Source organism: Brassica napus, chromosome A3 (genome assembly GCF_020379485.1).
Source record: "Brassica napus cultivar Da-Ae chromosome A3, Da-Ae, whole genome shotgun sequence".
NCBI classification, from domain to species: Eukaryota; Viridiplantae; Streptophyta; class Magnoliopsida; order Brassicales; family Brassicaceae; genus Brassica; species Brassica napus.
The window spans coordinates 11844089-11858387 of NC_063436.1; the positions used below are offsets into that span (position 1 = coordinate 11844089).

At 32.1% G+C, this 14299-nt stretch overlaps 1 pseudogene; it reads right to left on the reverse strand.

The window, feature by feature from the left end:
- Positions 1 to 9967: 9967 nt before the first annotated feature.
- LOC106371843 lies at positions 9968 to 12319 on the reverse strand (annotated as a pseudogene).
- Positions 12320 to 14299: the final 1980 nt, after the last annotated feature.

Below are 14299 nucleotides of genomic sequence, written 5' to 3' on the forward strand. Positions count from 1 at the left end.
CTTGCATCTCGACAGTTAAGATGCAAATCATCCGGCGAATTTGATATGTCATAGTTTTAACTAACCTCAAAAAACTGAATTGTTTTAGTAAAATGACCTAAAACTCAGTGTTTTAGTATATTTTTTTCATATTTTAAACAACTGATTAAAAGTGTGTTGTTTAGTGCTCTTCCACTTTAGTTTGACTTTGGGAGGTCTTTTCATATAGAACTTTGTTTTGTTGGTCATTTATTTCGGTTTGGTTACCCAGATCACCTCAAGTTTGAATAATATAATAGTTGTTCGTTGCAAAAAAAAAAAAATTCAGTTCGACTATTTTTGTGCTTGAAACAGTATTTAATCAAAACTAGCTTGCATATTATTTTTCATATCTTTTTTTTTGGTAAAAATATTAAAATTATCACTACCAATTTTTAGTTATTGACAGAACTACAAACATAAATCTATCTTGCTAGTTCTTTCGACATATGTTATGTCGACTTTCTTGCTCTCGCTGGAGATATATGAAAACCTCGCAAGTGCCATTGCACAATTTTTGTCGAGCTCAAATCCACCAAAGAAAGAAGTTCATTGAACAAAATGGGAAAAAAACTATGTTTACCAAGAGAGAAGGGTGAGATTGGTTTATGTACGATCTATGAGTTCAACATGGCTTTACTAGCAAAACAACTATGGAGACTAGTTCAATTCCTGATTCGTTAGTGGCTCGAGTCTTGAAGAGAAGATACTACATAATAAGTTCGCTTTTACGAACAATATATGCAAGTAGCCCATCCTATGTGTGGACTAGTATTTCAGCGGCACGAAAACTACTATTTTGGGGAATTTGACGGAAGATACATTTGGGATACAAAGTCAGGGTGTGGGAGGACCCGTGGATCCCCACTACACCAGCTAGGCATGCTTGACCCTCTGCCCCAGTATTGCATCCGAACATGAAAGTTTTCAACTTTATTAATCAAGAATTGAAGAAATTAGATGTTTGATTACTGGAAGATTATGTTACCCAAACTGATATACTTCTTATAAGGAGTTTTGTCATAAACTCGACTCATCGTCGTGATACATTATGCTAGAACTACACTAAAAATGAATAATATACGGTTAAATCTGGATACTGGGTAGCTCATAACTTATTAAGGAATGAGGAAGAGACTGAGGTTTTGGAGCCTAGTAAAACCAAGCTCTAAGCCTTTGCTTGGAAAGTAAAAACACCTCTGAAGATATGTCATCTTATGTGGTAACTGATAACATGACATGTGGATGTAACGGGAAATCTGAAAAGCCACAATATGAGATGCAACAACTATTGTCCCATATGTGGGGAACCAGAGGAAATTGTTACTCATGCGATATTCGAATGCCCTCCAACTCAAGAATGGTCCATATCAGCAACACCATTTAGCCCCCAACATTTTTTCATTACAAAGTATTTATGTGCCAATATGGACTACCTCTTCTGGAAAAAGAATAGCATTGTTGAACCCGAATTAGACAGAGATCCTTATTTCTGGCTAATCTGGTATATCTGGAAGGCTCAGAATGATACATTATTTGGGGAGACTGACAGGGATCCTTTGGAGTTAGTCTGATATGCAGAGAGTGAATGCCAAGCATGGTTTAATGCAAATGAAATGATCATTCCTGCTCCACAAGAGCATAGTGGGGCGAAGAATTCCAGGTCATAAGCCTGGCTAATATATGCATGGTAGATGGTTCATGTACTTCCACAGCACAATTCAGTGGTTGTGGATGAGTTTGGAAGATAGTTTTGGAAAGATTCAGCTAAGGAGACGAGAGACTGCTTTATATTTGAAAGTAGAAGCATTGCGATGGGAATGGAAAGCATGCTTCAACATTCGTCATGTCATCACTTTGGGACTAATTGCAAAGATCTGACTCACCATGGACATATTCTCAAAACCAGAGAGCTGACCGGCAAACATAACAAAAAGGAGATAATGAAGCACATCCGCAAGGAGAAAGACCATAGGAAACTCACAGCGGCGAACCACCACAAGCGCTACGAGAGAGAGGAGGAAGACATGTAGGAATCACTTTAACCAAGAAAAAACCAAAGCCATAGATGACTCGTTGTCCTAAACCAGGTTGAAGGTGAATGCATTAAAATCATGAACTGTCGGCTCGCCATTCGACGAGAACCAGAGAGCCATGGAACACACCGACGTGGAACAAAACACGACGCAACCTCCCGAGCATAAGCAGACCGAGAGACTGCTTTTGACGAGATACCAAGCGAAAGCGAGAACATGCGCCGCTGCACCACTTTACTGGAACACCGGAAAGAGAGAATAGCAGGTAGACGAAAAGATCTAGGACGAAGAAGCGACTTCACAAAATCACGTGCCGTCAAAGAGGAACCCTCCAGCATCGGGGAGAAACTAGGGGAAAGAGAAAGGCAAAGAGGAAGACGAGATGAGGGAAACAAGGAGGAGTCCTCCAGCGTCGGAAAAAGTACGATTCGCCGGAGATAAACGGTGAATGAGCAAGAAATGAGAGTTTAGAGAGAATATATATATATATATTTAATGTTTTTATATCTTTGTTTGGTAACAGGACCCTAGAATTAAAATACAATGTTCTCGCTATTATTATTTTGTGACACGTGTGTAAAACATAACAATGTTTAATATGTTAACCCTCGGAATTAAACCACCTATTGTTTCAATGCAACTTATGATGTAAGGATACCAAGCTAGGCACAAACACGCCTCGACGTCTTAACGGAGACTTTGTCCACTTTACAATTTTTTTTTTGAAACTTATCTTTTTCACTTTACAACTTATTGATACTTTAAATACAGGCTTAAATAGTAACTTTAATTTGTACAAATGATTAATCAAAATGAAAGTGGGGCAGATATTTTTTCTAGCTTTTGGTTCAAGCTGATAACTCTACATTGGTAGCGCTGCGCAGGAAAAGTAAAAGTTGATGTGGAGAGGAGATATGAAACGTCACTCATGGTTTTGAATACTGTAGATATCTATGTTCCCTATTAAATATATATACTGATATTTACATAAATGTAAGTTGACAGTTGGACAATGTACAAAAGCCAATAGAGAAGGTAGGACAATGTACACTAATCCGTACTTGTTGTTTCTCAATCAGTGCACCCACGACACATGACCTGGGTGCAGTTCTGCCTGGGTGGACCGGTCTAAAATGGGCACTATTTTAAAGTTTAATCGCCTATATAAATATATAATAAGATTCGATTCTTAATTTTCTTGATTTAAAATTTAAATATAATAGTGGTGTGTTTTCTTCAAACGAAATCACATCATATGTGGTGTTTTCTCAAATAGAAATCACAATCAGTCCTCCACAATTGCGGTGTTCAAATAATGTTAGATTTATTTTTACAGTCATAGTGATTTTTTATTTTTTCTCGAATGAATCAAAATCTTATTTCGAATAGGTAAAGACCAAGTTGACAAAAAAAAGGATACACCATGTATATGAAAGCCAGGGATCGAGTTTCCCCTTCTATAAACCATCGTGGTTTTCTATTAGTCACTATGGACGCCTAAACTATCAAAATTATACATGTTTTTTTTTTTTTTGGTTAAAAAAAAAAATTATACATGTTTCCTTTACCTTTTGATACCAATTTGGATTCTGGTTTGGGATGTAAGTAAATATGTAGCTACGCTCGGCGTTTCCTGTACTATATAACCGCGTTATAAACACGAAACAAAGTCAAGGGAGGTGAAAGTAAAAAAGTTTAGGAAATAAAAATAATTAATAATAAGTTAAATAAAAATATTTAAAAATATATTTAATGAAACTATTAGTAATGAACCTAACTGATATGATATCAGAATTCAAGGTAAAAGTCTAGCATATGATTTTTGAGATGTTGGGTTTGAACTGTTTTTAATGGACAGTTTCTCACCCATTAAATGTTCCACATTGCTTATGTTGATGATTTTTGGGTAATATATATGTGTATGAGCAATCCTCCACTTATGAGATAGTTTTTGGGTGTAAGTTAGACTTATCACTATTATAACACGGGTTTAACTCATACCTAAAAACTAGTTCATGAGTAGAGGATTGTCAATACACATACGTATATATATTACCCAAAAATCATCAACATAAGTGATGTGAGATATTTAATAAAAAAAAAATAAGACTTTTTTTTTTTTTGATCAAAATAAGACTTTCTTCTAAAATAAACAAAATATTATATACAAAAAGCAAAAAGTTAGGTTTGAAGTTTGAACCGATACAGACTATAATCCAATATACAAGTTGATGTTTGCTTGTTAACTAAATGAATATATTTGGAAATATGTGTTAATTGAATGTGGAGTCACTTTTGTACAAATCACACTGTTATAGAAAAGATCATACATTACCTGTTGGCATTAATCTGTGAAACTAAGGTCGTTTCATAGAATTGATGATAAATTCACAAACCGACAATTTTTTTGCCTATAGAGGTAATGAGGTATTATGTGAATTGTATCGTTGGTATTGGTAAAATCAAAGTCAAAAGTTAAAATAAAAGTCACAGTGAGAATAAAGTAAGAACAATCAGTACTTTCAGGTGCTCGAGAAAGACCTTTGAAAAGTCATTGTGCTCGGAAAGAACTTTAAACCATGTCACTGCACTCAGCATGATCTACTTTTCTAGAACCAAAAACCCAAATAAGAGACACTTTGGAAAGAACAAAGCCTGACGAAAGATGCAAGATAAAGAAATAAATGGCGTCCACTACAACGATAATCACAAAGCCGGGCAGCCCTGACAATAACTATAAGAAGGCATGAATTTTAGATTTTTATTTTTTGGATGAATTTAGAGTTCAAGAACACTGAGGTCCATGTTGACCATGAGAATACCATACCTTACCTAGTGTCGGTTCTGATGGGAACCGAACCACAAAAGACACTAGCTTCCAATCCACCAATTTATTTTTTGATAAACAAGATTTTAAAAGAAATTACTCGTGTCTATGTTATTTTAATGAAAATTTCAAAAATCGGTAAAAGGACAACTTTTTGAAATTATTTGTAGCTTTAATTAAAATGTCAAGTAAGGCACTGGCCATACCTTACAAATTTCTTAATAAAACCGGGAAGTAATATATATTATATATATGCATATATTAAGGGGACTATACTTTGCGTTTATTGTTTGTTGTATAATTTCAAAATATCACGAAGACCAAAAAATCAAAGCTGTAAACCCTATTACTTGTCAGCCACGTAGCCTAACTGTAAACGTTAAATTCTAGTCAAGGACATTCAAACCACATATATGCTTTAAAGTGGAACTGAAATAATAATAATATAAATAAATTGTGCTTTTTGGTCGTGCCCTACTGCTCTCCACAATCACAATAGCTTATGAATATTATTAATATTTTTTTTTATCAAAGCTTATGAATATTATTTAAGAAAATTATTATGTATGCAAATTGGTAAGGGTGTCCCACTTGGAAAAACATGTCGGGCAAACATTGAGCTAAACTGGCTCTATCCTGCAAGCGTATGGCCAACTTTGAGAGTGGGTCATAAGATGCCAATGAACAAAAAAAATTCTCTCGAGCATTATTGAATTTGAACATGTGTAACTGTTTTCCTTTTCTTTTTTTAATGCTTTCTTGTTGATTATTTTTGGGCTTTTAAATTTACACTGCAGTTTTAAAAGAAAAAATATATATTTTATATAACAAAAATATATATTTTCTATAATCTAAGTGCGGGTAGGAAAATGTGACTTGGATGAGCTGCACAAATCATAGTGAATTGACAATAAATTAAGAGTTTTTAGTGAAGTTTGTATATGCTTAAAAGTTAGAAAGCAGAGAAATGCAGAATCACTTTTTGATTAGGTTTTGGGTTTATTGTTTGTGATCCTAGCGTTTGTCTTTCTGTATCTATAGAAAACATTATCATGTAAGGAAACTTATCAAAAACTTTCAGTGATTTTCAAAGGTTAAAGTTATGTGGAACATATTTATATATATGGAACGTATTTATATATATAACAGAAGTTAGGATTTTTCTATAGAATGTCCCATAAAATGAATAAATCAGAGCGAGCTAGAAGAGAAATATTACATTTTCTTACCAAAGTTTGAGATAACAACTATTCTCCTTGTAATGTTCCGAATGCTAGAATTTGCGAACGGTTTACTCCTATATAACTAACAGTCCCAAGCATTCTCGTCATGGAGAAAAGCTTCATGCACCTATTTCATACACTTGAAGGAAGCTTACCCATAAAGATTGGTTCAAAGTCTTAAGACTTTGATAATCAAGAAATATAAAAAGAACTCACTTGATCCAAGGAAAGAGAAGGTCATCACCATCATAATCATCATTATCCTCAATCAACTTTCTGAGAATCATAAATAAATGATCGATACTGCTGAAACTAAAGAGGATAGATGTGAAAGTTAGAAGCTTTACCTCTCTTTCTCCTTGAACTGATGAATTTCTCAGATTGAGACTTACCTATTTATACTCTGAAGATTCACACATTGGAATTACGGTGGAGGCATTCAATGAAAAATCGTGTGAAGAGTGGAGAGTTGATGTTAATGAGGGCGTTAAAGACAACGCTTGAATTCAGACGGCTTCTGTAACGTTCGGGGATTTCTTTCGCAGGCAAGTACAAAACCATTCGATAAGACAGCGGTGCTAGATTCTAACATGGTCGGAAATAAATCGATCACAATAACACTGACCAAGATTCGACGCCGTTAGAATGAACTTGGCTTTGGCTTTGGACTTCGGATGCGACGATCATCAGTGTAACGATGGGAGTCTCCAAGGCGAAGAGGATATACATGGCCCATAAAACCGTTCAATCGAGACCCATATCGTAAGAATCACTTATCTAAATACCTAGCCCACCAAGAAACATCCGAGAATTTAAGTCTAGAAACAATGCCACATGTTACTCTCTCCTCGTCTGACATCACCGCAAATATTATTTTAATATATAAAACTGAGTTAATCCGCTTTACGGACGGGTCTATTTTAATTTTCAAATGTTAATTATATAGCTATTTTTCTGGATATTATATTCGAAACAAGTATATTTGTGTGAATAAATATTTTTTTAGAAAAAATAAAAAACAATATATTTTTACATAGATGTTTGATATAGGTTTTCATTTTTTATATTGTATATTTATTTATGATTTATTTTTTGTTATATTCCAGAGCAATTCTCTCAAATATCTATTTTTTTAAGTTTTTGCAAAAAAATAATATTTAATAAAGAAAAATGATAAAAATAGCTCTTTTTATTTTGAAAATTTTAATATTTATTTTTTAATTTTCAATATTTGAAACTCTATCCTCAAAATCCCACCCCTTAACTCTAAACCCTAAGTCTAGATTATTCTAGATTCGTTAAACCTAGGTTATAAATGTATTTTTACTCTTTAATAAAAAATATTTTGGTTATTTTCTCATTGAGTGATATTTTTTCTCGCAAAAGCATTAAAATGGCTATCCTACAGAATTTCTCTATATTGTATATTTATTTATTCTAATTTTCTTGATTTTATATCAAATGGTAATATTACGATAGATGTTCAATATAATTTTTTTATTTTTTATATTGTATATTTGCTTATTATTTATTTAACTATATATTGTTTCCATTTAACTATACATTTTTTCAGATAAATGTTTAATTTAGTTTTTTCATTTTTATATTATATATTTACTTATTGTTTATCTTTTCTTATTTTTTATATTTACTTATTCTAAATTTCTTGCTTTTATATCAATGATAATATTACGATATATATTTAATATAATATTTTTATTTCTTGTATACTATATTTACTTAAGTATTTTTATATATATTTTATAGTTACTTATTATAATATGTAACATTTCTATTTTTATATTGTATATTTACTTATTATTTATTTCTTCCTATGTTGTATATATATTACTTATAAAAATATTTGTAAATAATAAAAATATAAAACAATACATTTTTCATATAGATGTTTAATTTAGTATTACTATTTTTTATATTGTATATTTATTTATTATTATTATTATTATTATTATTTAGTAACAACCCTTATTATTTTATTTTCCTCAGATTGTATATTTACATACTATTGTTTAGTGTAATATTTCTATTTTTATTTATTATGTTGTATATTTACTTAATATTTATATTTCCTTATATTGTACATTTACGTATGATTATTTTTTTAGTAATAATACCACGTGTCATCTTTGAGAAAAAATATTTTTCGCTGATGTAGACACTCTATGGAACCTCAAAAGGACCATTTTATTATTTTTCCTTATATTGTATATTATTATTATTATTTTTTAATAATAATGTCATGTGTCATCTTTCGAAAGAAGTATTTTTCGTTGTTGTGGATACTCTGTGGGGCATCTAAAAGTCTATTTTATTAGTATAGATTGTATAAATTTATTATTTAATTTTTCTTATATTGTAATGCCACGTGGCATGTTCTAGGAATATTTTTTCGCTGAGGTGGACACTCCATGTGACCTAAAAATGTCAATTTTAATAGTATAGAGTAGGAGTTAACCTGCTACGTGCAGATCTATTTTGATTTTCAAATGTTAACTATATAGCTATTCTTTTGGACGTTGTGTTTTGAACAACAACAAAATTCTGAATTGTATGTTTGTTTAAATATATATTTCCTTAAAAAAACAGAAAACTATGTATTTTTCAAATAGATGTTTATATAGTTTTTTCATTACTTATATTGTATATTTACTTATTATTTATTTTTCGTATATTGTAGAGTAATTCTCTCAAATATCTATTTTTAAGTTATTGTAAAAAAAAATATTCTTTAATAAAGAAAATGACCAAAATAATTCTTTTTATTTTGAAAATTTTAATTTTAATTTTTTATTTTTTAAAATTTGAAACCCTATCCTCAAAACCGTACCCTTTAACTCTAAATTCTAAGTCTAGATTAGTTAACCCTATAGTATAAATGTATTTTTACTCTTTAACAAAAAATATTTTGGTTATTTTTCTCATTGAGAGATATCTTTATGGCAAAAACTTAAAAAAGGCTATCCTAGAAATTTTTTTCATATTGTATATTTATTTATTCTAATTTTTTTTGTTTTTAAATCTAATGGTAACATTACGTTAGATGTTTATTGGAATATTTTTATTTCTTATATTGTATATTTGCTTATTATTTATTTAACTATAAAATCTACATTTTTATACGTTTGATCGGGTTTCCCTGTGCACTAGAATGTATTCTCTATAACTATTATTCTTTTTTTAATTGGAACTCCAAAGTATTCTTGAACACCAGCAGAACTCCATAACTATTATAACTCACCAAAGTGACCAAACAAAAGTATACCAAGTTTTAGATGCAAAGCCAGAGTATATCCTAGGGTTGACACAAATCATGATGTCGAGAGTAAGAATCCAAAGATGACGGAGAAGGGAGAGAAACAAGAGCCATAATAATAAGGATATACGACAAAGACCACAGGGTCAAGACTCAAGACTTGAACCTATAAATCTATAATCATCTCCACCTTGACATAACAGAGAGGCTTCAACCGCAACGCCAAGAAACATGAAATTGAAGGCAACACAGACGTACGAACCCCTAAACAGAATGACTAAAGGACCAAAATCCACTCATTTAGGATAACGGGATAAAGTTTATTCCAGTGAACGAGCAAAAGACGAGACAAAGATGAGAGAACCTTCTACTAACCGTACGGAACAGGTACGGTGATTATTGATGAAATCGTTGACTCACAGAGAATCCTTAGAGCATCTCCAATGGTGTTACCACCATTGGAGTCCTTATGATTATTAAACTAATTTTTTTTTTTTTTAGAATAGTTAAGGACTCTAATCAAAATAGTATGTTCAATGGTGTTTTTCAATTTGGAATCCTTAGCAATTTTTTAAAATTTAAAAACATGTGAAATTTAAAATTTTATTTATTACATGTTTAAATATTAAGATACAATAATTATTAATCTTCATCACCAAATTTAGTCCAAATATTAAGATACAATAACTACTAACCGCTAGCAACACCACCACTGGCTCCATCACGGAATGTCGCATGGTAGATTGATCTCCTTGCTAACTCGGAAGCTTCTTCAACTGACATATCGAACTTGTACCTAATGATAGAAACAAGATTAGATTCTATGGTGAACCAGACAATAGAGATGAACATGTTTAATGATTTACCCGCTGTCTAGTACACCGTAAGCGTATGGTGAACCAGAACCGACTGAGAACCTGTCTCCCTTGAGCCTTCTTCCTTCGTTGTCGACATAGTATAGTCCAGGACCCTGTTCCAAGGAGGAGTTAGAAACTCATTTGGGTGATAATAAAAGAAGAGTGCTGAAGTATGAAGTTGGTTTCACTGACAGTTTCGTCCCATCCAGCGATCATTGTGCTGACGGAAAGTCCCATTCTACGGTATGAGTAGAGCATGTTTGCGAGCATGTTTTGAAGCTCCTCCAGCCATTCTACCAAGCATATAAGGATTGATCTCAATAATCTTCTTCACAGATTGTGAGGCTAAATACAGAAAACCAATAAGAAACATCAGCAGCAACAATACAAACGCTTCCTTTCCTATACTGCCTCACTATCATTGGCCAACAGAATGTAAATTATAAGATTTACTTAACAATCCAGCTCAAAACTAAACCAACAAGAAGCTAACTTAATCTCCATACTATTTGTTTCTCCCAGAGTCAACTATACTAAAGATGCTAGACACCTTCAAGTTCTTTTTAATAAAACAAATATGATGAAAGAGAGCATACAGATATATCCTCCCATGCTAGCACGAGAATCAGCAGCAACCATGACACTTTCTTTGAATATAAAAGCAAGTGTGGTTGTTCCTTTCGCAGGCTTCACCATCTGTACTGCTTATTTCTGAAAGCCATCAAACTAAAACCCAAACCAAAACAAATCATCAACATTGCTTCTCCTAGAAACCCAAAACAATTTCATCAAATCACCAAAAGGAAAAACTCACATCTGTAGTCCGGGGAAGATCAAACGAAGGCACAGTGGAAAACCCATCAAGCATATCGTTGCTTGAGCCGAATCCAATCGTAGGCATGGAGGTCTCGAATCCACTAGTATCAAGCTTCATTGTTAAAACCCTGCAGAAATACAAGTACCCATCGATTATAGGAGACGCTATGTAAGGTTTAAAGCTAATCTAGCGTGAGATAAATCAAACCCAGAAGTCAAGTAAAGAGCTTTCCTCTCAAAGAAACTCAAATCAGATCTAGCTTGAGATATAAACCATTAGCTTTCGTCGTTTAAAAGACAAATCAACGATTCTATAGCTCGATTAAGGATCGTAAACGTACCTTATCGTAAACGAAGCGAGAAGAAGAAGATGAAGAAGCGACGAATGACGACGAGAAGACGTTTACCGTTTTTTCTCCCCACCCAATGCCAAGCTGCCACGTTTATAAGGATTTGATCCTTAAAATCCTTATTTACGGACCAATCCTTAGTTAACTAAGTCTTTATATTATTATTATATTGCTAATAACCTAGGATTAAGAGCTAAGGATTCCTCTTCATCTCCCGTTGTGGATGGTCTTAGAGACACTCGTTGACTCCACATCAGAGCTGGCTTAGTACTACATTGCGCACCATAGATTCGGATATGTTCAAACCAACAAGCAAATCATTGGGACCACAACGGAAACAAAACACCTCTGATCACCATCCCAAAACTGTAAAAAAAACCTTAAAACGACCAGAGAAACCTATTGCAAGACAATATATACCCTTCACAACACCGGCTCTACTCGCCGGGAGCCAAAAAGGGCACACCAAAAATCTTTTTTTTCGCTTTGAGGCGGCTGCTAAGGTTTCAATCGGCAAAACAAGTGTTTTTAAAAAGATAAGGATCCAGGGTTTTCTTGAAGAAAATTAGCTTTTACAAAATGTAAAATAATTTTATCGCTAACACACCGAAACAGATTATTGCAACAAAACTATCCCTATCATATATGGCGAAAAACTACTAATTTATTAAATCTAAACATCGAAAACTTTAAGAAATTTGGACATAACGAACTTTCAAAAGATCTATGACGTCTTTTACATGTTTTAAAAGCCGACGCTGACTTACCCGATCTAGTTTTAACTTTTTCATATGAGAGTTTCCTTGTCACATATTCCCTCCGTTTCTTATTGTAAATAGTTTAAGAAAAATTATTTTGTTTTAAAATATAAGTAGTTTTCAAATATCTAGATAACTTTTATATTTATTAGATATACTGTAACTAATTAAATAATATCATTTTTATAATTGGTTGAACTAATTAATTAGATATTATTTATCTTAAAGTATCAACTTTCCTAATAATTGTGCTTTTAGTCTAAATTATTTATATTGTGAAACAGATGGAGTAATATTTAATTGGGAAAACTGTTTTTTTAGAGCAAAAAAATGGTAACTATGTCATTTTAGACTAATCTATACTTTGTGTCATATTTTCCTATAACACCCTTTAATATTTTTGAAAATAAATTTAATAAATAGTTTTACAAACAAAAAAAATTTGGAAAAATAAGAACTTTTGATAAAATACCTATATGAACTTGGTGATATTTTTTCCAGTTATAAAAAAGTTAAAATTATAAATTTCATATTATGTTCTAAATAAAGTAGAAATGACATTCTACGAAGTAGAAAACGAAATCCACTTTTTTCATTGAATCTACAATGTTTAGAATACGTGATCTACGTAAATAGGAGTATTCTAAAAATATTTAGAATACACATTCCGCGCTTAACCTATCGTTCTAAAATCTTTAGAAATCAAAATCTACACATTAATATAAATCTAAAACACGTAGAAACCGACTTCTACAGATTTACTATAAATCTAAAACATGTAGAAATCAAAATCTAAACATTACTATAGTTCTAAAAAACTGAAGAAACCGATTTCTACATATTAGTTGTATTCTACGGATAAGAAATCAGTTCCTAAAAATATGGAAACAAAATATTTGGGAATATTCACTTTTATATTTTGAAAAAAAAAATCGATTTTTTTTTTAAAAAAAATAAAAAAACGAAAAAGGAACAAAAAAACAAAAAAAAAACGAAAAGGAATAAAAAATTATAATTTTAAGGGCATTACTGCCATTTTGAAAAAAATTAGTCTAATGGGACATAAAGTAGTATAGATTAGTATAAAGGGACATAATTACTATTTTTTTGCTCTAAAAAAACAATTTTCCCTATTTACTTTTTCATTATGTTTGATTGTAAATTTAAATAATACAGAAAGTGTCTTTCATGTGATTTGTTGACACAGAACAGCCAATCGCAAGTCGAAACGTTGAAATTAGTACTAAATGCTGGCTCTGTATTTTGCGTCTCACTCTCATTATGAGATTCCATTACGACTTTTCTATTTCATCGAATTTTCTTTCTTTTTCGTAATTTTTTAATTTTCCAAAGTAACATACTCTCTATCTCTCGTTAGAAGAAAACTTTCAAAGAAACTGAAAACCAAAAATATCGAATTTTGGACCTGTATAATATAATATTTGGACATGAAATAGCATTATGTCCCATTTTTTAAGCATATAAGGATGATATCTAAAAATCGGGGGAAACACATTACAATCGCCAAAACATAGCCCACAAACAGAATTCTCAAACTCAAACAACAGGCAACACATACAATAATTACAACAAACACTAGATGATACTACATTCTTATAACCAAAACGGAAGACAATCTTTGCGAAGAATAATAGAAATAAATCATCTAGTCATTGAACAGTCGGCATTCTTGCCAAGAACCAACTAAGTATAAGAGAGAGTAAGTGATGAAGTGGTCAACACAACAACACCGGACCACAAATACAAGAGAGAGTAACTGATGAAGTGAGAGCATTATGTTTCATTATCATTAGTAAATTTAACATCCAATAAGAAAAGGAAAAAGAGGGACGAGATAGGACATGGATGCATGGATGGGGGTCCGGAATAGAGTTGGTCCATGCCTCTATCCTTTGAGCCCACCGATCACGTGGCAAGGAGTGTCCCTTTGTACACTTTTACTGAAACCACCATGGGGTGTCACGTGACCTACCATTGGGTCGATCCACCCCACCTCATTGGAGCCACATTTTCGCCTTTATTTTTTATCCATCTAATTTGCTTTCCTAGTCAAAAGTATGGATGGCTAGTCCAATTAGGAACATTAATTTACGTTGAATAACTCTTTTTACAATCCATT